This window comes from Chiloscyllium plagiosum, chromosome 5, assembly GCF_004010195.1.
Source record: "Chiloscyllium plagiosum isolate BGI_BamShark_2017 chromosome 5, ASM401019v2, whole genome shotgun sequence".
Lineage (NCBI taxonomy): Eukaryota > Metazoa > Chordata > Chondrichthyes > Orectolobiformes > Hemiscylliidae > Chiloscyllium > Chiloscyllium plagiosum.
Window position 1 is genome coordinate 49,050,455 of NC_057714.1, and position 22,204 is coordinate 49,072,658.

Here is a 22,204-nt window from a genome sequence, read left to right on the forward strand (position 1 = left end):
CCCTTACATTTACCCCTTCACCTAACACTACAGGCAATTTAACATGGCCAATTCACCTAACCTGCACATTTTTTTTGGACTGTGGGAGGAAACCGGGGAACCCGGAGGAAACCCACACAGACACAGGGGAATGTACAAACTCCACACAGACAATCGCCTGAGGTGGGAATTGAACCCGGGTTTCTGGCGCTATGCCACCCAAGAGACATATCTCAAAAAACATATAATCAAGAAATAACCCACTGTACTCACTACTGCAGACTTTCTGTAGACCACACTTAAAACAATCACTTATCTATTTCTGTGCTGTGACTTCGCCTAAACAGTTCCTCCAAGATCTGTTTGTTCACTGTTCACTGTTTGTTAATTTTCCCAGACGCACGCAGATGTCCAGCAATATATGAATTCAAACAGCAAAGGCAGTAACTGTGCAGGTTCACTATGGTGTCAGTTTCTTTGTCTCTCTCGTCTGATCTTTTTCTTTCTCAGGACAGTTAATGTCCATCCCCAGAGTTGTCCTTCACTATGAGAGTATTATCAGAGATCCACCCTCTTGTGCAAGCTGGGTGAAACTTGTAGTTTCATTTTAACTGCCCACAAATTGGTCTTTTGACTCCTAGCACGAGCTTCGGTAGCATCCTGATGTGGTGAGTCACACAGATGTTTGACCTCTAGCTGTTTTTACCTCTCAGATCCCAGCAGACAAACTGTGCCTGAGAGTTTTCAGGGATATCACTGAAATCCTTTCCTTCTTGAAGGCCATATACATGGCAGTGAGATTTCCAAGGCCTCATATTCCAGATAGAGATACTAATTAGCTGATCTTGCGAGTGCAACTGTTTCTCACCTTGGAATTAAATGGACAAATTAAAGCACCACTATTGACAACCCAATATTCTCAACAATTTTCTGGGACTTTGGAGCCTCACAGACTATCCGCACAGACTACTGCCATCGTCTCCACAGATAAACAACTTCCAACTTCTCAGTAAAACATCTGGGCCCCTTTTAACCTCGAACCACCAAACCACCCCCATGTCAGAGCCAACATCAGAGCTGGTCACATGACCCCATTCATTTTTTTAAAATCTTGAATTAAAGACACGGTACTAAAACATAATCTTATCAATATTTTAATTGTAACAGCTGCCTGTCCAGATCCCACCTCAATAAAAACATTATGGACAGGATGGAGCTGGAGAATTAGCATGCAGGCTGGCAGATCTAATTTGTGACCTCACCCACCTCTGATCCAGGCACCTTTTGGGGCAAAAAACCCAGCTCTTATAATCTACATTGCCAAATAGTAAATAATATGGAAAAGATTATTTGAGTTTAGAGAGAGAAAAAGAAAAAGAGACAGACAGAAAGTGAGTGTCTGTGCCACATATGGGTGTGCACATGTGGGTGTGTATGTGTCTGTGTGTGTGCATGTGCACGGGTGCGTGCGTGTGTGCACGCGTGCACGTGCATGTGCGTGCATGGATGCACATGTGTGCGTGCATGTGTGCACAAGTGTGTGCAAGTGTGTGTGTGTGCACGTGTGCGCGGGTGCGTGTGTGTGTGCACATGTGTGTGTGCGCATGTGTGTGTGTGCAAGTGTGTGTGTGTAGGCTAAACTCACTGCAGTAACAGGTAAGTACACATCATAGTTTTGCTCCCAAATTCTACTATAATGTATATTCACATCTTTGGTGGCTTTCCATCACTCGCTAGTCATTGTTAACCCAAGTGGAGTGGTTAAAAGGCAAATTAGGTAATGTTTATGCTGTTTGAGTTTAAGGAGAATTTCATTGCATAATTGTTACGTTTGTGCTCCAGCTACAGAGTGTACCCGGGACTAGAAATAAATTATTGAAGAAAACAGCATTGGCCTCTTGGAATCAATTGTAGCATTTAGCATCCAGTGTTTAAGCAGCGACTTTACGATGGACAAACACTGACAACACTACCATTACCAAATTGGGAAAGCCTTCAGCCACTGACAGCTCCAGATATTTTCCAGGCAACATTGTGAACTGCTGCTATTTGGAGGGAAATGTTCCATCTCCTAATAAGTAAGTTTGTATGACGCCAGAGCCCCTTTGGGAGCTAGCTTTATAATAGAAATTGTACAAGACTCTGAAGGTTACTAGTTTTCTTGTGAAGTATATTGCTTTACTTCACCAGCAACCATTAATGGCAACAGTACACTTCAGCAGAGTATGACTCATCATTCTGTCACCGTGTCAGTGAGCAATCCATTATCTATCTAGAGCAAAAGTCAATTTTGTTTCCGACTTCCCTCTCCCACCCTTTCCTGTGTACTTGCTTAACACCAATTGTAAGTGCAGTTTTTGTCAGTTCTGATGAAAGGTCGGTGATCTGAAACCCTGGATTTTCTGTGGATTGCAGAGTCAGGGCTGGAGATAGTAGTGGGGGTAAACCCTGCCCACCGACGACACCCTTCCTGCAGCAGTCTATGAACCAGATCGACTGCCCACTTCGCAGGCACTAAATGGTACCATTGCACCATTTGAACAGGCCTGGGATGTTTGTGTAGGCTGCCAGGCTGATTGAGACAGCCTCCCAGGAGCAGGCCAAGCAGACCTTGGAGCAAGAAGCTCTATACCCTGATGATCGAGCCCAGAGAATGAGATGCAGCAACTGCAGCCCTGACATATTACATGGAAAGGTCTTAAAGTTATAGGTGTCATTATCTTGGGAGTTTTCCAAGGAGCAATCTGTGGCTTCTCCTCTTCCACATCTACTAGTCACTCTATGGTAACCTCACCCAGAATCTCCACTGAATTAACTCTAAGAAGTTCACAGCCCGGTCTTTGCCCCTTCCCCAAAACAAATTCTGTGGCCTCACGGGACATAATGTAAAGGCAGATAAGTTAACTGAAGAGCACAGCAACCATGGTTTAATCAAATAGCAGAGTTGGTTTGATTAGATTAGATTCCCTACAGTATGGAAACAGGCTCTTTGGCCCAACCAGTCCACACCGACCCTTTGGAGACTAACCCACCCAGACCCATTCCCCCACCCTGTATTTACCCCTATCTAACGCACCTAACACTATGGGAAATTTAGCATGGCCAATTCACCTGACCTGCACATCTTTGGAGTGTGAGAGGAAACCGGAGCACCCGGAGGAAACCCACGCAGACACGGGGAGAATGTGCAAACTCCACACAGACAGTTGCCCGAGGCTCGAATCGAACCTGGGTCTCTGGCGCTGTGGGCTACAATGCTAACCACTGAGCCACAATGCTGCCCCCATGTGTGGCTGAATGGCCTTCCCTTGCTCCTTGCATTCTTCTGTCATCTCATCCAACATCCATCTACCCACTTCTGTAAATGAGTTTATCCAAAACACCATTGCCCAGTGCCCAATCCTAATTTACATTAGATTACTCCAAATCTAATCACGCTGGGCACACCATTCTCTTGTTTTGATATCATCATGCTGTTGGTTTACTGAATAAAATCAACCTTCTGCACTTTGCAAACACCAGGACTGATGTTTTCAAATGTCCAACACAAATTACTTTTCATTATTAACCAATTTATAGAGAGGGATCAAGCAATGATCTTAATTATGTATCTTAAAAGTCAGAAGTCACACAACACCAACAGGTTTAGTCCAACAGGTTTATTTGAAATCACGAGCTTTCGGAACGCAATCCCTTTGTCGGGTGAAATGCCTGAAGTGACTTCACCTGATGAAAGAGCAACGTTCCAAAAGTTTGTGATTTCAAATAAACCTGTTGGACTATAATCTGGTGTCGTGTGACTTCTGACCTTGTCCACCCCTGTCCAACACCAGCACCTCCACATCATGTACATTTTAAAGTCCTTACACAGTGAATCACTCATACAACACCCTATCCAAGAACAGACTTCAGGGCAATGACCGTTTACATGTTGAGGAAACAGATATTGGGGGCATATATGCAAATATGCAAAGACAGATGGCCCAGTTTGTAAAATCACCTTCAAGTGATACGATACTTTCAAAGGAAAACTGAAAATATAACTAAACAGAAAGATTTGCAGGCCTATGGGGAAAAGAGCAGGTATGTGGATTAATTGGATAGCCCTTTGACTCTACGACTGTTGTTCAATGAGCTGACATAGCCATGATAGGCCAAATGGTCTCCTCTTGTTCTGTAAGATTCTATGTTTCAGTGTACACTCAAATAGCTCAAGCTGATAGATTCTGACAGGTGCACACATGACATGGTGATGCTATAGACAGGAATTGTAATTTCCAGGGACCTGGTTCCATTCCACCCTCGGGCGACTGCCTGTTTGGAATTTGCACATTTATCCCATATCTGTGTAGGTTTATTCTGGGTGTTCTGGTTTCCTCCCATAGTCCAAGGATGTTCAGGTCAGGTGGATTGGCCATGGGAAATGAGAAGATACAGTAGGCGGCTGGGTCTGGTTGGGATGGTCTCTTTCCGCATGTAGGGATTCTATGAATCTCGACAGATGAGGGAGAAAGCATTAAAGAGAGTGCTAGTGGCTTTAAGAGGCGCTCACATATAGTGTCTGGCTAATGTTTGGCTTCACTTTCATGATATCTCTTGAAGTCTTCCCCCAGGCCGACATCCTCAGCCCTGGGACACTAGTTACCGTCAGCGCAGGCCACATCATCCGCATGGGACACAGCCTTCCAGAATAAGCTCTCTACTCCAAGCTCTGTTACAACGAGCCACGAGGACAGCTTACCAAAAGGGCACTTCAGGGACATCTTCAAAGCCTTGCTCAAGTGTAACATCCCCGTCAGCTTGTGGGAATCTCTTGACCTAGATCCATCTGAACTGGAGAAGGAGTATCCATGAAGGTAACAACAAGATCTCCAACAGGACCAGATGGAGGAAAAAAGCAAACTGTGGAAACAGCAAGTGAAATCTCAAGGCTTCCCAACACCCCCCCGATCAAACACCTTCTGCCCACCGCCTGCGGGGTATGTGTGATCCCGTGTTTAACTGGTTCAGGTCCACAAACAGATTCAAGAACAGCTTCTTCCCAGCTGTTATCAAGACTTTTGACGGACCTCTCAAATGTTATTGTTGATCTGTTTCCACACTGTAATCTAATCTGATCTAATCTAATCTCTGTCTGCACCTTCTCTGTGGCTTTAACACTGTATTCTGCAGTCTGTTCTGCTACCCTGATGCACTTATGTAAAGTCTGATTTGCCTGTATAGCATGCAAAACAATACTCTTCATTGTATCTTGATATGTGACAATAATAAATCAAATAAAATTTTTAAAAAGTCATCCTCAGTCTCAAGGACCGTGTAAGTAGTCGGAGTGACGATCTGCACACATGAGGCCATTCAGGCTCCCACAGGGGCCATCATTAACAGGAAGGAATTTCAGTCCAGTCATGTGCAGTAGTTCTGTGTGTATAGTCAGCAGTCTGCGTGTCCTGCAGGAATGCACACATTCTCCTGGTGGCAATCATGACACCTACATGTTCAGGCATTCGTGGGTGTCCAAATATTTCACTCTCCCACATGCCTTCAAGATTGGATTCTTGGTTATAAGAGCTACCCATCAAAGAGATGGTCATTAACTCCTATGGGCTTCTCTAGGACACATTTGCATATAGCAAAATCTAGACCCCATTCAGATTCGACATGATAAAGGGAAATTTACGTTCACACGATGCAAGGGCCAGGCAATGACTTTCTCCAGCAAGAGACAATCTAACCATCTTGCCTTAACATTTAACGGCTTTTACTTTATTACCAACTTCCAGAAGGTTGCTACTGAGCAAACACAGGACTCTGATAACCTCTTTAAGGCCTTTGGGGAATCACTAATTAATTTCCCTGTGGAGCTCACTGAATAAGAGTTCCCTTGGTATCAGGCAATGGCCTGCCCAGTCAGAACTCATCACCTGAGCCCTTTATCAAGCCTTTTATCAAAAAATAAATAAAACAAAGTAGACTGTGATTTACTGGTGGTAGTTAATAGATGGTGATTTTGTGATGGGGAAAAAGAAAATCATTCAGTTGTGTGTGATAGCATTTCTGGTTAGGAAAAAAAAAGAAATAAAAGCAGGCCCAGGATTGGGTCAGCAGAACTGTTTGTCCTGGGCCACAACTAGCCTAAGCAAATCATGAGTAGTGGCTCCATTTTAATGTTCAACAATAAATTATGCTTTCTGGTCGAGCTTCGAGTTATTACAAGGACCATCCATATAAATAATGTGACTTCAAGAGAAAGTCAGAGGCTGGGAATTCTATAGAAAAGCCTACCAAAACCTGGCCACCATCTACAAGGGACAAGTCAGAGTGTGATGGAATATTCTCCATTTGCCTGGATGAGTGCAGGGACATGAAGTCCCTTCATCCAAGTCATTCATACGATAGTATAAACCTGGGGGCTCAGCACTAATCCCTGTGGCATGCCAATCATTACTTCCTTTCTATCAAAAAGTGACCTATTTATGCCTATTTTCTGCTTCTTGTTAGCTCATCGATCCTCGTCCATGCCAATCTGTTACCCCCTACACAATGAGCTCAAGAAATTTGATGTCACTCAGACAAAGCAGCCCACACAATACATACCCCATCCACCTTGTACATCATTCACTCCCTTCACCACTGATAGGCAACAGTAGTGTGTACCATCAACAAGATTCATTGCAGCAATTCACCAAGGCTTCTTCAAATGCCCCTTCCAATTTTAATGACCTAGAAGGACACGAACAGCTAGTATGTATAAGCGCCATCACCTGCAAGCTCCCTTCCACTCTGACACTACACTTTGACTTGGAACTATGTAGCTATTCCTTCACTATTGCCAGGTCAAAATCCTGAAATATTCTTCCGAGCAGCATGGTGAGTGTTCCTACATCCCAAGCAGTGCAGTGGTTCAAGAGACACAGGCAGGGGAAAATTCTTCCTTACTTCTTGTTCTTGGCTATCAGTAACATGATCTGTTTTTTTGAGGGAAGGAGATAAAGGAGAACTGGTGGACATACTGTATTTAGATTTACATACGGCATTGGATAAGTTGCCATATCAAAAGTATTGTGGAAAATAAGCGCATTGTGTAGACAGTAACACATTGGCATGATTAGATGGTTGAGGCTGGCACGGTGTCTCAGTGGTTAGCACTGCTGTCTCACAGCGCCTGGACCTGGGTTCGATTCCAGCCTCCACCTGTGTGGAGCTTACGCATTCTCCCTATGTCTGAATGGGATTCCTCCAGATGCTCCGGTCTCCTTCTACAGTCCAAACATTAGGTAGAGTGGCCATGTTAAAATTGCCCTTAGTGTCCAAAGATATATAGGCTAGGTGGATTAGCCATGGGAAATGCAGGGATAGGGCAGTGGGTTGGGTCTGGGTGCTCTTCAGAGGGTCGATATGGACTCAATAGTTTCCACACTATAGGCATTCTTTGATTCTGTGATCATCTAATGGGAAAGAGAATAGGCATAAATGGATCATTTACTGACAGGCAAGATGTAATGGTGAGTGTGCCACAGAGATCTGGGACCTCAGATTGCTACAATTCATGTCAATGGCTTCAATGAACAGATCAAATGTATGGTATTTAAGTTTGGCGATGACACAAAGATAGGGGAAAGTAAGTTGTAAAAAAGAAAGAAGACTTAAAAACTAATAAAAATAGGTGAAGTAATGTCTGGTAAATGGCGTATAAATGAAATTGTTCATTTTGTCTGGAAACAAAAAGTATATTCTCTGAACATTACAAGATAGCAGATTTCTGGGATACAATGGGGTCTAGGTCTCCTCATGCATGAATCACAGAAGATTCGTAAACAGATACAGAAAAACAAACAGAATGGAATTGTGTATTGTCAGGGAATTTGAATGCAAAACTAGGAAAATTATGCTTCAGTTATGCAGAATATTGTTGAAACAACATCTGAAATAGTGTGCACAGTACTGCCATCCTCATTTAAGAAATATATTGGAAGCACTTCATAGAAGGTTTGGTAGACTAATGAAGCTAGGTAGACTAATCCCACAGCAGTGTGGTCTCGGTGATGAGCTGGCGAGAATAAATTCCCGTCCAACTCTCCTGGTGACTGGGCAGAAACTCCCACTATCCAGGATATCCTGTCCTGTGCACACACTGTGTGAGCCAACATCCACAATAAGCAATGGCAGCTTCTTTTCCACACCCTGAAAAGAACCTGCTCTGAGCACAACTGGCACCAAAAGCCCTATTTGACATGAAGATCATCAACACTGACAGAACAGCCTTGATCACATAATGGAAAGCTGTTCATAAAAGTCTGTTCAGTTACAATGACTGCAACAGTACATTTCAATCTTATTCCTATTTCTGCACCTGAGTTCATGCACACCTTGAAGCCACCTTTAGCTTCAGGATGCAGCATCAGGTCAGCATAAAGGAACATTATATTATAGGAGACATTAGCCCTTATTGTAAGGGACTGAAATATAAAATTAGGGAGGTTTGCTACAATGTGACAGGAGACTGGTAAGACCAATTTTGAGTATTAGGGAAACCATATCTGTACAGTTTTGGTCTCCTTACTTAAGGGACAAAAATATCTCTTTAAAGATATTTGTTCATGGAGTTATCCCAGGCTAGGTCAGCATTTATTGTCCATCCCTAAAGCACAAAAGGCAATTAAGAGTCAACCAGGAACAGGAGTAGCCATTTTGGCTCATTGGATTTGTTCTATCATTCAGTAATATCAGCACTGATCTGGTTGTGGCCTTAATGGTACTTTCTTGTCCGTTCTCCATAACATTGACTCCATGTTACTCAAACATCTTTCTAAGTCAGCCTTGAACATAATCAATGACGCATTTCCTCTGTTCTCTGGAATGATGGCATATTTCCTTCCCTAAAGTGAACCTGACAACCAACAATGCTAATAATGAAGCTTTATTGCACTAGATTTTCATTGAATTCAAATTCCATCATCTGCCATGGTGGAATTCAAACCCATATCCTCAGACTATTAGCCTCGGGTTCCAGATTACTAATCCAGGGACATTACCACCACAGCATCGCATCCCTCTAAGTTGGAAGCATTGCATTGAAAGTATTCAGTGAAATGTTACTGTGCTGATTTTAAGGATGCAGGAATTCTGTTTTGCAGGAAGACTGAGCGGGTTGGGCCTATACTCATTGGAGTTTAGAAGAATAAGAGGTTATCTTATTGAAAATATAAAATTCTAAGAGGGTGAAACATGATAAATGCTGAACAGACATTTCTTCTCATCAGGAAATCTAGATTTCCAGACAGAGTTTCAAAATAAAGGCTCTCCCAGTTTACTTGGAATTCAGGAGGAAAGCCTTATCTAAAAGGATTGTTTCTCTTTGGAATGCTGTTCCAGAGAACAGAGGAAATGGGGCATTGATTATATTCAAGGCTGACTTCGAAAGTTGTTTGAGTAACATGGAGTCAATGTTATGGAGGACGGACAAGAAAGCACCATTAAAGAAAGGCCACAACCAGATCAGCGCTGATATTACTGAATGATAGAGTAATCCCAATGAGCCAAAATGGTTCTCCTGTCCCTGGCTCTCATTATCTTATGAATCAGAAAAGAATATTTCTAGAATTCTCCCTGTTCCCATCCAGTTTCCACAAGTTTAAGTTTTAAAGAAAATCTTGAAAGATCTTTTACTCTCTGGATGTCTCATAGTGAGTATCTACAAATTATTTAATTTTGTAAATCATTGGTGTTCCAGAAGCAAATGGACCAAACCAGAACTACTTAATGAACCAAACTCATCGAGTTTGTGGTAGTAATGCAAGTGTGTAAAATGCAATGTGTTCCAAATTCACACGAGTCCAAGTTGTGGAATTCACTGCTCCACATTGCGGTGGATTCAAGAACACTGAATAAAATCTAAGGAGAAGATAGATGTTTAACTAGTAATGGGAGTTGAGTCCCAGCCCTGCTCCAATCCTAATTTCTCAGTACTCCCCACGGTAGGCTATTGCACAAAATACGGAGGCATGGGATTGAGGGTGATTTAGTGGTTTGGATCAGATATTGGCTAGCTGAAAGAAGACAGAGGGTGGTGGCTGATGGGATTAAAGTGGTGCTGAAAAAGCACAGCAGGTCAGGCAGCATCCAAGGAGCAGGAAAATCGACATTTCGGGCAAAAGCCATTCCAGGTTGATAGGGTTGTTAAGAAGGCATACGGTGTGTTAGCTTTTATTGGTAGAGAGATTGAGTTTCGGAGCCTTGTGGTCATGCTGCAGCTATACAAAATTCTGTTGTGGCCGCACTTGGGAGCATTGTGTACAGTTCTGGTCACCGCATTATAGGAAGGATGTGGAGGCTTTGGAAAGGGTTCAGAGGAGATTTACTAGGATGTTGCCTGGTATGGAGGGGAAGTCTTACAAGGAAAGGCTGAGGGACTTGAGGCTGTTTTCGTTAGAGAGAAGGTTGAGAGGTGACTTAACAGAGACATATAAGATAATCAGACGGTTAGATAGGGTGGACAGTGAGAGCCTTTTTCCTCGGATGGTGATGGCTAGCACGAGGGGACATAGCTTTAAATTGAAGAGTGATAAATATAGGACAGATATTGGGGTAGTTTCTTTACTCAGAGAGTAGGGGCATGGAACGGCCTGCCTGCAACAGGAGAGACTCACCATCTTTAAGGGCATTTAAATGGTCATTGGATAAACATATGGATGAAGATGGAATAGTGTAGGTTAGATGGGATTCAGATTGGTTTCACAGGTCGGCACAACATTGAGGGCTGATGGGCCTGTACTGCGCTGTAGTGGTCTATGTTCTACAAGAGCAGATGTGTACTCCTGAAGCTTTATAAGGCTATGGTCATAACCGCAATTGGAATATTGTGAGCAGTTTTGGACCCCATATTTAAGGAGTGCTGTGTTGGCATTGGCATTGGGCCCAGAGGAGGTTTACAATAATGATCCAGGGGATGGAGGACTTATCAAGTAAGGAGTGATTGAGGACTAAGGGTCTGTACTCGCCACGATAGGCTTTTGTACAAAATACAGAGGCATGGGATTGAGGGTGATTTAGTGGTTTGGATCAGATATTGGCTAGCTGAAAGAAGACAGAGGGTGGTGGCTGATGGGATTAGAGTAGTGCTGGAAAAGCACAGCAGGTCAGTTGGATGAGAGGAATAATTTGATTGAAACTTACAGAATACTGAGAGATCTGGATAGAGTGAACGTGGAGAAGATGTTTCCACTAGTAGGAGAGATTAGGCCCTAAGGGCACAGTGAAGGGAAGGCTCTTTAGAACCGAGATGAGAAGTAATTTATTCAGAAGGTGGTTAATCAATAGAACTCATTGCCACAGAATTCTGTGAAAGCTAAGTTATTGTGTATTTAAGACAGAAATAGATAGGTTCTTGATTAGTAAGGGGATCAAGAGTTATGGGTCGTAGGCAGGGGAATGGGGTTGAGAAACATGTCAGTGAATGGTGGGATAGACTCAATGGCTTGAGTGGCCTAATTCTGCTCCTATATCTTATGGTCTTACAGTTTATAGCTTGTTGGAGTCACATGTCACATTGGCAAGAGGTGATTTACACATAAATCCTGCAAACATTTATTCCTGTACAATTTTGGATAGCTAACTTTTAGGATTTCATTTAGAGTGGGTTTTTTTCAAATATTTAAATAATTCTGATGTTTAACAACAGCTGCAGAACATTAAGTGATCACAAAATGACCTATTCAGCTTCTTCACCTTGAATTTAACATTTAACAGTGCTATAATCAAAGGAGAGGAATTAACAGGCCACAGAATTTATGAATGTGCAGTTCTATCAGCAAGAGAATATGGACAAACTGATAGGAAATCTAGAGCTACAAGTCAGGATTAAATATTTTCATGTAGGGATCAACATTCTGCTAAGTAGCTAAAGCTTTTGGCTTTGAGAAGGACCCATTGCTCAACTATATCTGACTCTGTTCAAATTGTCTTCCCATGTGTTGTTTTAAGGAGAGGTTGTGAAACATGCAGACTGCTGAAGTGACAGCATAGCCTGGCATCTGGCCCAGGCTGACGAACCAAGAACTCCCCTGTAGACATATTTAAAATTAGTCCACAACAGTATATTGAAAGTGTAATATTTATGTGGACCTGCTTCAACAATGACTGTCACACAGCGTGCTGTACGACAATGCTGCTGTCATCCCAGCCATTTGAGCAGCTGTCAGCTTCCATCTGTTTTCTCAAACACTCTCTCTCTCAGGCTGTCATTGAATTCCAGAGGACCCCCTGTCACACCTTCCATTATCCTTCAGTAAATCTAGATACTGAATATGGCCAGGCTGTTTAATGTAGATAGGTCGGTGCAGAATTGATGGGCCGAAGTATCTCTCCTGTGCTGCATCTCAATGACTATTCAGCTGCGCCAGCCAGCACAATCAATCTCATATCTAATTCTAGGAAGGGTTAGCAAAAATACTCGCAGAACAGGCAAGGGAAGATTGGGCATGTCATCTGTTGCAAAGGCAGAATAAGATTGTAGCGGTAAGGATATCTCAGAGTATTGTGTCTGAACACAGCACCGAAATCTGACCACCACCCAGTTATAATAATCTCAACAATTATGGCATGCCAAGTCCACATGCTAAACAAAGTCATGTCCAGGCTTCTACCAGAATCCATTTGCTAAGTCCTGCAATGATGGCGATCTAGTGAAAGGGACAGGCCTGTGCACCTCGGAATCCTGAGTCAAGAATCTACAGACGGTGTCTTTGGGTAACAGTGTCTGTACTGACTAGTTCTTTTCACAATACTCCCCTGCTCACCTAAAATCGGGGCAGAGGCCAGAGATCGTGCCTTAAAAAGCAGACACTTCCTCTTGTTTGGGAAGTCACATGCCGCAGAATCACCATCTTTGTGGTCAAAGAGAGAAATCTCTAGATTTTGCAGCTTGGAATGTCAGAACGCGCATGGATAATCTCATGTTTAGTGACCATCTGGAAAGAAGAACAGCAGTTTTATTACGTGAACTGTCAAGACTCCAAATTGACATCACTGCCCTCAATGAGACCTGCCTCCCTGAGGATGGGCAGCTGCAGCTACATACACATCTTCCACTGGAAAGTAAAGGCTGATAGTCAGCCACGTGTCTAGGAAGTTGGTTTTATCATTCAGTAAAGGATCTTGGATGCACTGCACAATTCCCCAGAAACTCCCCATAAAAGGCTCATGACATTTCGGCAGCAGCTCAGCCATAAGTGAATGCACCACCACAGCCAGTGCCTGTGGTCTCACCCATGACTCTAATGAAGGTATTTTGGGAAGCGACCATACTAGCATTGATGATGTCCTCACGACATTCCAAAAGAAGGAAAGATCATCCCTTCTGGCGATCATTAATGCCTGGATTGCCCATGACTCTTGACATTTGGTGATGAACCATTAGAAAAATGGCGTGGGAGATGTCAATACAAATGGTGATCTCCAGCTGCAGTCAGCATGACCTTATTATAAGCAGAAGGACAGATACAAAACCACATGGAGGCATCTTAGATCAAAGACAGGCACCTCTTGGATTAAGTCATTGTTGAATCAAAAATCAGAATAATACACATATCACTTATTGCACGAGAGACTGATGCTTTCACAGCAAATCGTTGATTTGTTCAATTAGTGACGAACATCAAAGTCTCAGTTCCATTGAAGCCTGAATGAGAATGGAATTCCATGTACAGCTCACAGTCTCAGATCAGTGAGACCAGATAAAGTCAGCCATACTGGACTCCTGTGCCCAGACCATTCAGTTTGAGCCTCAGCAGAACTGGTTCGATAAAAACAATGCAGAAGTATGTGGCCTCCTGGAACAAAGCCAAGCAGTCTTCATTGCCTGCTAAAACAACCCAAGGCCAGAAGCCAAGAGGGCAGCACTCCAGCAGCTCAAGACTAAGCCAAAGATAAACTTATACGATAGAAAATAAGTACTGGAAGAGAAAGCCTGAGAGATCAAATAATGTCGAGATTGTGGTGCTGGAAAAGCACGGCAGGTCAGGCAGCATCTGAGGAGCAGGAGAATCGACGTTTCGGGCATAGGCCCTTCATCAGGAATGAGGCTTGTGGTCCGGGGAGCTGAGAGATAAATGGGAGGTGGGGTGGGGCTGGGGGCAGAAGCTGAGAATGCGATAGGTCTCTGGTGGGGGGAGAAGGTGATAGGTCGGAAACGAGGATGGAGCGGATGGATGGGAAAGGTGATGGACAGGTCAAGACGGAGGTGCCGAGTTGGAGGCTTGAGACTGGTATAAAGTGAGGGGGAGGGGAAATGAGGAAACTCTTGAAATCCACATTACTCCGGTGTAGTTGCAGGGTGCCACGGCGGAAGATGAGGCGTTCTTCCTCCAGTCATGGGATGGTTAGGGATAGGCAATGGAGGAGGCCCAGGACCTCCACCTCCTTAGTGAAGTGGGAGGGGGAGTTGAAGTGTTCAGCCACAGGGTGGTGGGGTTGATTGGTGCAGGTGTCCCAGAGATGTTCTCTGAAACAATCCACAAGTTGGCATCCTGCCTCCTCCATCGTCAAACCCTAACCACCCGACGCCCGGAGGAAGAATGCCTCATCTCCTGCCTTGGGTTCCTACAACCACACGGGATTAATGTGGATTTCACCAGTTTCCTCATTTCACCTCCCCCACCTTTTCCCAGTCCCAAGCCTCCAAGTCGGCACTGCCCTCTTGACCTGTCCATCGTCTTTCCCATCTATCCGCTCCACCCTCCTTTCCTACCTATCACCTTCTCCCCACCTTCATCTACCTCTGCATTCTCAGCTACCTTCCCCCAGCTCCACCCCCCTCCCATTTATCTCTCAGCACTCCCCGCCCACAAACCTCATTCCTGATTAAGGGCTTATGCCCGAAACGTCAATTCTCCTGCTCCTCGGATGCTGCCTGACCTGCTGTGCTTTCCCAGCAACGCACACTCAACTCTGATCTCCAGCATCTTCAGTCCTCACTTTCTCCTAGATCAAACAATGTGCTGACCATCACAACCTACAGTCCAAGTCTTATGGTCAAAATCCCCTTCAGTCAGAAGATAGTGGTTCTCTTCATAACTATGCCACCCACCAACGTTGAAAATAATATTTCCAATAACCCCTCAATTGTGAGGCCTCACTGCCAGCTAGTAGTCTATTCCCCAGTGATAGTAGCCACCAACAACAGGAAAGCTGAAACAAGTAATTGAAAATACAACAAAATTTGTGTTTCCAACAGTATCCCAACTGAGCTCTTCAAAGATGGCGAGCTTTTGCTCACATCAAACTTCCATGCATTCATCTATTGGTGAGGAAAAAAATGCTCCCTCTCACTTCAGGAATTCAACGTTTGTAACAATGATTTGAAGGTGCTGGTGTTGGACTGGGATGTACAAAGTTAAAAATCACACAGCACCAGGTTGCCTGACGACCACCTGATAAAGGAGCAGTGCTCCGAAAGCTAGTGCTTCCAAATAAACCTGTTGGACCATAACTTGGTGTTGTGTGATTTGTAACAATCTTCAAGAAAGGATCATAAGGCTTGAGAAACTTTCAAGTTATTTCCCTCACGTCCATAACAGGGAACCATGCTTGCTCTTAAATTTCTGTGGTTGAGGAAAACTCTGGGAGACGTTTTGGGGCATCAGACCTTCCAGAGAAATCTCTTGTCTGGCCTTCATTGCCAGACAAATCCAAACTAAATGTTAAGAACATCACCAGGGAATACATCAATTCATCAATTGAATCAAAGTATTGGACTCAGTAAGTCGTGAGGCTGTGTGGAGAGTGTTGCAAAGAGTGCTGTCTAAGAAACATTAGATTAGATTAGATTCCCTACAGTGAGCATGTGATACCAGGTTCAGGGATGTCTTAAAGCACTGCAGGGCAGTGTGGTACATGTCAGCAAAACATCATGGATTAAGGAAAATAAATGAGGTCCTGCAGCAATCGAGAGAGCTGGGTAGTTGATTAAAGAAAAAGATGACTAAAATTGTAATCTCCAGATTACTTCCCTTGCTACGCGCTACTGAGTAGCGAAGTAGGAAGATGGGTCAGATGAACGTGAGGCTAAAGGGATGGTGTAGGAGGAAGGGCTTCTTTTTTTTTGGAATCATGGGGACAGCTTCTGTACAAGCTGGACAGGTTGCACCTGAACTGGAATGGGTCCAATTGGAGGTTTGCTTGTGCTGCTGTAAGGTTTTCAACTGATTTGATGGCGGGGGGAGGGGGAGGGGGGTCGGAGGGCACAGAGTAGATATACAGTCAGGAACAAGATCCTATCAGATATGGAAGGAATGCAATGGCAGAGAAGACATCAGAGCTTGACTGGTAAAGCAGATGAAGAGTATTGATCAGCACAGGGGAATGATTATTGCAATCACTGAGACATGGTTGAAGGATGGACAGGATTGACAGCTCAACATTCCAGGGTATCGAATTTTCAGGCAGGAGTGGGGAGGGGGTAGTGAATTAAGGGGTGGGGGGGCTTTGCATTATTGAGAAAGGAAACCATCACTGAGGTAATGAGGGAGATGTCATAGGAAGGTCTTCAAATGAGGCCACCTGGGTAGAGCTTAGAAATAAAAAAGGGGTGATTACTTTTCTGAGGCCTTTCAACAGTCAGAAGGAAATAGAGGAGTCGATATGTAGGCAAATCACAGAAAGGTGTGAGAGAAACAGTTGTAGGAGACCTCAACTTTTGTAAGATAACTGGGATCACCATTGTGTGAAAGGATTAGATGGGGTAGAGTTTTTAAAGAGCATCCAGGCTAGCTTTTTGTGCCAGTACATAGATAACCCGACCAGAGATGGGGCAGTGTTAGACCAAATCCGAAGGAACAAAGACGGTCAAGTGGTTGAAGTTTCATTGGGCAAGCATTTCGGGGATAGTGACCATAACTCTAAGTTTCAAAGTCATTATGCAGAGGGATAAAGATAGTTCAAAAGTTAACTGTTTAAACTGGGGGAAAGCTGATTTCAATATCATTAGACAGGATGTGACAAACACAGCCTGGGAGCAGCTACCTGCAGGTAAGTCAACATTTGGAAAGGGGGAATCCTTTAAAAGTAGTATAGTGTGAATTCAGGGCCAGACTGTTCCTCAAAGGATGAAAGGCGAAGGGCAGCAAATCCAGGAAACCCTGGATGAATACAGGTTATTGAGAGTTTGAAAAAGAGAAAGAAGGAAGCATATGTCAGATACAGCACATTAAAAACAGGGGAGCCCCTTCAAATGTACAGAGTGTGGGAGGTTGCTTAAAAAGGAAATCAGAGGGCAAAGGGGGGCCATGAAATATCTTTGGCAGATGGGATCAAGGAAAACCCCAAGGCTTTTTATAGCATACAGAGGAACCTCGATTATCCGGCATTTGATTATCCGAATATTGGATTATCTGGCAAGATCGCAAGGTCCCGATGCTCGGCTAAACTATGTTATCCAGCATTCGATTAACTGAACGAAAAACTCCCCGCCTGTGTCCTTCAGATAATCGAGGTTCCTCCGTATTAAGAATAAGAGGATTACCAGGGTAAGAGTGGGTCGATTAGGGAGAAACAGGGCAACCTGTGCCTGGAGCCAGTGGATGTGGTTGAGGTCTTAAATAAATACTTTACAGAGGAAAAAGATCTTGCAGCTGGGGTTATCAGTTGGCAAGGGGAGGCTCTAGAACACATTTTAGATGTTTTAGCAGGCATAAAGGTGCATATATCCCCAATACTTGATGAAATATACTTCAGGCTGCTACCACAGGCAATGGAGGAGATTGCTGGGACCTTAGTGGACATATATAATACTACACTGGCTACAGGTGAAGTGTGAGATGACTGGAGGATAGCTAATTTGGTTCCTTTGTTGAAGAAGGGCAGTGGGGTTAGGCCGGGTAATTTCAGGCCAGTGTCAGTGGTAGGGAAATTATTGGAAAACATTCTGAAGGACAGGATTAATCAATACTTGGAAATGGAGGGATTGATCAGGGATAGTCAGCACAGATTTGTTAGAGGGAGATCCTGTCTGATGAATTTAATTGACTATTTGAAAAGGTGACTAAATATATTGATGAGGGTAGGGCAGTTGATGTGGTCTACATGGACTTCAGTAAGGCCTTTGACAAGGTCCAACATGGAATGCTTGTCCAAAAGGTAATAGCCCATGGGATCCAAGGCAGATTAGCAAACTGGGTCCAAAACTGGCGTCCAAATAGGAGGGAATTGAATTGAATTAGCTTTATTATCAAGGAGCATTGTGAAACGGTGATGGTGGGGAGTTGTTTTTGTAAATGGATGCCTGTAACCAGCAATATAACACAGGGATTTGTACTGGGACCTTTACTGTTTGCTCTATGCATTAGCAACTTTGATGAGAATATGGAAGGTTTAATTAGAAAGTTTGTAAATGACATGAAAATTGGTATTGTTATTGGTAATTAGAACGATGGTCTCAGGCTGCAGTCTGATATTAATCAGCTGATAAATTGGGCAGAGTAATTTACTCCCAATAAATGCGAGGTAGTCCATTTTGGGAGTTTGAATAAGGGAACAATTTGCGCAGTGAATGATTGGTCCCTAGGGAGTACTGAGAAACAAAGAGACTTTGGTATAAAAGTCTATCAATCCCTGAAGGTGTCAGCACAGGGAGACTGGGTGCTTAACCAGGCATATGGGATGTTTGCCTTCATTAGTCAGGGTGTAAAATATAGTAGCAAGGAAGTTTTGTTACAATTTTATAAAACATTGGTTAAGCCACAGATGGAATATTGTGTGCAGTTCTGGTTGCCACACTATCGGAGGGATGTGATTACACTGGAGAGGGAGCAGAGGAGATACTCCAGGATGTTGCCTGAGATGAAAAGTCTCAGTTATGAAGACAGACTGGATAGGCTAGGTTTGTTTACCCTGGAGCGGGGGAAGCTGCATGGGGAATCTGATTGAGGTAAACAAAACTATGAAGCATAGACAGAGTAGATCATGAGAATCTCTTGCCCATGGCAGATGCATCTAATACCAGAAGGCACATGTTTCAGGAGAGGAGCAATTGGCTTAGAGGAGACTTAAGAGAAACATCTTCATCCAAAGGGTGGGAGATATATGGAATCTGCTGCCTAAGAGGGTGGTAGAAGCACACACTCTCTCATATTTAAGAAGCATCTGGATGAGTGCTTAGAATGCCAGGGCATAGGAGGTTATGGACCAAGCGTAGGTAAATGAGATTAGTGTAGTTTGGCATTTGTTGGTGAAATAGACAAGGTGGGCCAAAGGACCTGTTTCTATGCTGTATGACTCTGTGACTCAGAAACATCAGTGGGAGATCTGAAGCAGTCACCTTCAAAATCCAGAGTCAAGATCAGAGTGGTGCTGGAAAAGCACAGCAGGTCAGGCAGCATCCGAGGTGCAGGAAAATCGACGTTTCGGGCAAAACCCCTTCATCAGGAAAGGACACAAGTGTCAAGCAAAGCTCTGAGATTGTCCCCACACTATTTATAATCGACCTGACAGTGACTATTCACTTCAATGATCAGATGCCCTTTGGTGAGTGTAGTAAGTACTGCCTGGATGGAAAATTCTTTAACCTTAATCACCTCCATACTAATGGTATAAAGTGCCCACCACAAACATGCAGTATTGCAGTATACTTTACGCCAGATTTGCAAGCTGCTTTTGAGTTCTTTAACTCTGTGTCCAAGAGACATGGACTGTCCTTAAATATTGCCAAACTAAGACTCATATTAACTCAGGCCTGGTCTGCCAAATATCTCACCTCCCATAAATGGTGAAAGAGAGATTCTGGAAGATGTTAAGCACTTTCTGTACTTTGGCAGCCACCTCTCTCAAAAGGTCACCATTGAAAAAGAGATTCAACACCAGGTTAGCAGTACCAGTTCAGCCTCCTAAAAACTCTAACTGTAAGTGTTCAACAATAAAAGTTCTGCAAGTCTCCAAAAGTCCAAGTGTTGTTGTCACGAAATGCCTATATTGCAGTGAGACATGGACCTTGTATCAGTGACACATAAGAGTGCTAAATTCCATCAGCAATGCATCTTTTGTATCCTCTAGATTCAAAGGGATGACTCTGAACAAACATTCATGATCTTCAAGCATTCAGGCAAGCCTCCTGCAAAGTGAACTATGATGGATGGGACACTTTGTCCAGGTGGCTGATAAACATTACCCCAGCCAGCCCTGGTTTCTCAACTCTCAAATAGCCAATGTTCAAGTACAGGACAGAGCAAACACTTCAAAAAACATTCTGATACTCCCTCAAGATGTGGTAGCATTGACACTACTCACTTGTCAGGGCTTCCTGCTAAATGTTCCAATAGTAAGAACTTGTCCATGGAACTGCATCATGCTTTGAGCCTAAATGCTTTAATGATAAGGTGGTGAAGTTTCAAGAAGGAAAGAAAAGGAAGCAAACCCTGGACTCTAAATCCCACCATGTCATGGGGCATCTTCCCCTATGTGCTCTGTGGCTGAGAATGATTCTGTTCAGTCACATTAATACCAATGGCAGAAACATGCAAATGTGGAGTGACAGCTGATAATGGACATTGATCAGTTACCAGGTCTGGATTTTATCTTTCCCCCGCCTTTAACTGGAAGACTGAAGTCTAGTTCAGCAACTTAGTCACCACCACTCTCACTGAGAGCAGCTATTTCATGAAAGAACTAGCTGCTGGATCTACAGTGCCTTCATTGCTGAGCAACATCGTTGCTAGACAAGAGCCGAGAGGCCTATCCTTTACTCTTAAATCAGAAACACACAGATACCAATCACATTATGGGAATTTTCCACAGCTCAACATCTGTAGGAAATATGTGCAAAACAGCAAAGATTACAAATCATAGCCAAATCTTAATCTCGACAGATCACTTTCCTACAGTACATGGGTATCCTATGATTCATTTGAGTTCAACTTCTCTCAGCTGTGTTCTCACAGAATTGAAGCTAATTCATTTAAACCATGTACAAAACCAAGTGATAATCCTCCATTTAATAACAAAGCAGCTCAGTTGTATATACTGAAAATTATTTAAAGCCACAACTGGAAACTAAAATCTTGAAAAATACATTGGAAAAGGGGGAAGAAGTCTGTAAACTTTACTTTTGAGCGCTCTCTCTCTCTCTCCTTGACAAGGTTAGCTTTCAGATGTTGGCCCTGTTTTCTGAGTTCAGTTAGTTGTTGGTGTCCTGGTTACAAACACTAATGTGCTGACTCGTTACTAAACCAATTTCTGAAAGATTCAGGCTTAGCATTTGCCCAGGTTGCCTCAAGCATTAAAACAACGGCTTCTCAGAATTAATTCATGTTTTATTCCTTATTACTGTCAAAAATTGTTCAATTCCTTTTTCATGGACTTGGTCGAATAGCCTAATGTAAATCACATTCCTGAGAAGTGGCTACAGGGTGAGTAGTTAGCCCAAGCCCATAATAGAACTAAAAGCTACGACTTTCACCATAATGGACAGCCTCTCCGAATCAAGGAGAAAGTAGGAGAAGTTGACAAAATGCATAACTTTCGTTCTGAACAAGGCACTTCTCATTTTTGTGAGACTGAGCTCCTATCAAGCACATCTGTTTTACAAATGTAGCTGACTATTTAAGTTATCAACTGACTGCAGTAAGATTTGAGGGCTTAGAGGTGTAACACCCAAAGTACGTCGATTAAAACTTGGTGGATTCATTTCAATTAACAGGTTACCCCTTTGGAAAGGCAAGATGCCCATTTAGATCTAGTTCCAAAGCACATTTGAAGGTGGTAAGGTAGCTACTGTAACTCAGATGTCCTTTGTAACAGTTAAACATCACTATACATTAACCTACTACATTCACACTCACTTCAAATGTCAGCAGAGCCGTCAAATTTAATGCCAAAACTGTCAAAGCACCAGTTCAAATTGTCAACAGTTCATCTGAAAGTTTGCTGTAAAGGGGATGTGTCAAAAGCATCAAAAGACTTATTAAAAGGGATCTGTTATAGCATTCACCTGCTATTTCACTCAGTCTAATAAATTAAACAGAAAGGTCTCCATTGCTGCATGACTGATTCATACAACAATATATCTGCCATTTCTTTGACTATTAGATCTGATTATAGACTGTTTGATGTGAATAGGAATGGTAGGTGTAAGATGGAGGATGGTGGAACAGGAGCATTGGTTTGCATAAGGGGTGTAAATGGGCAGTGGGGTGATAGGTGGGCATAGGTCGACATGATGGGCATGAGGGGTCACGGATTG

The 22,204-nt window shown here is 43.3% G+C and overlaps 1 protein-coding gene and 1 long non-coding RNA gene across 2 annotated transcripts in view; one reads left to right on the plus strand and one right to left on the minus strand.

The window, feature by feature from the left end:
- Positions 1-5,063, plus strand: part of LOC122549880 — a 10,157-nt gene extending 5,094 nt beyond the window's left edge. Inside the window, exons 2-3 of the long non-coding RNA XR_006311692.1 lie at positions 1,822-2,057; positions 4,582-5,063. This is a non-coding gene — a long non-coding RNA (uncharacterized LOC122549880). The remainder of the gene's footprint in view (positions 1-1,821; positions 2,058-4,581) is intronic.
- Positions 1-22,204, minus strand: part of glipr2l (GLI pathogenesis-related 2, like) — a 63,149-nt gene that overhangs the window by 10,434 nt on the left and 30,511 nt on the right. The gene's annotated exons all lie outside the window — the stretch shown is intronic.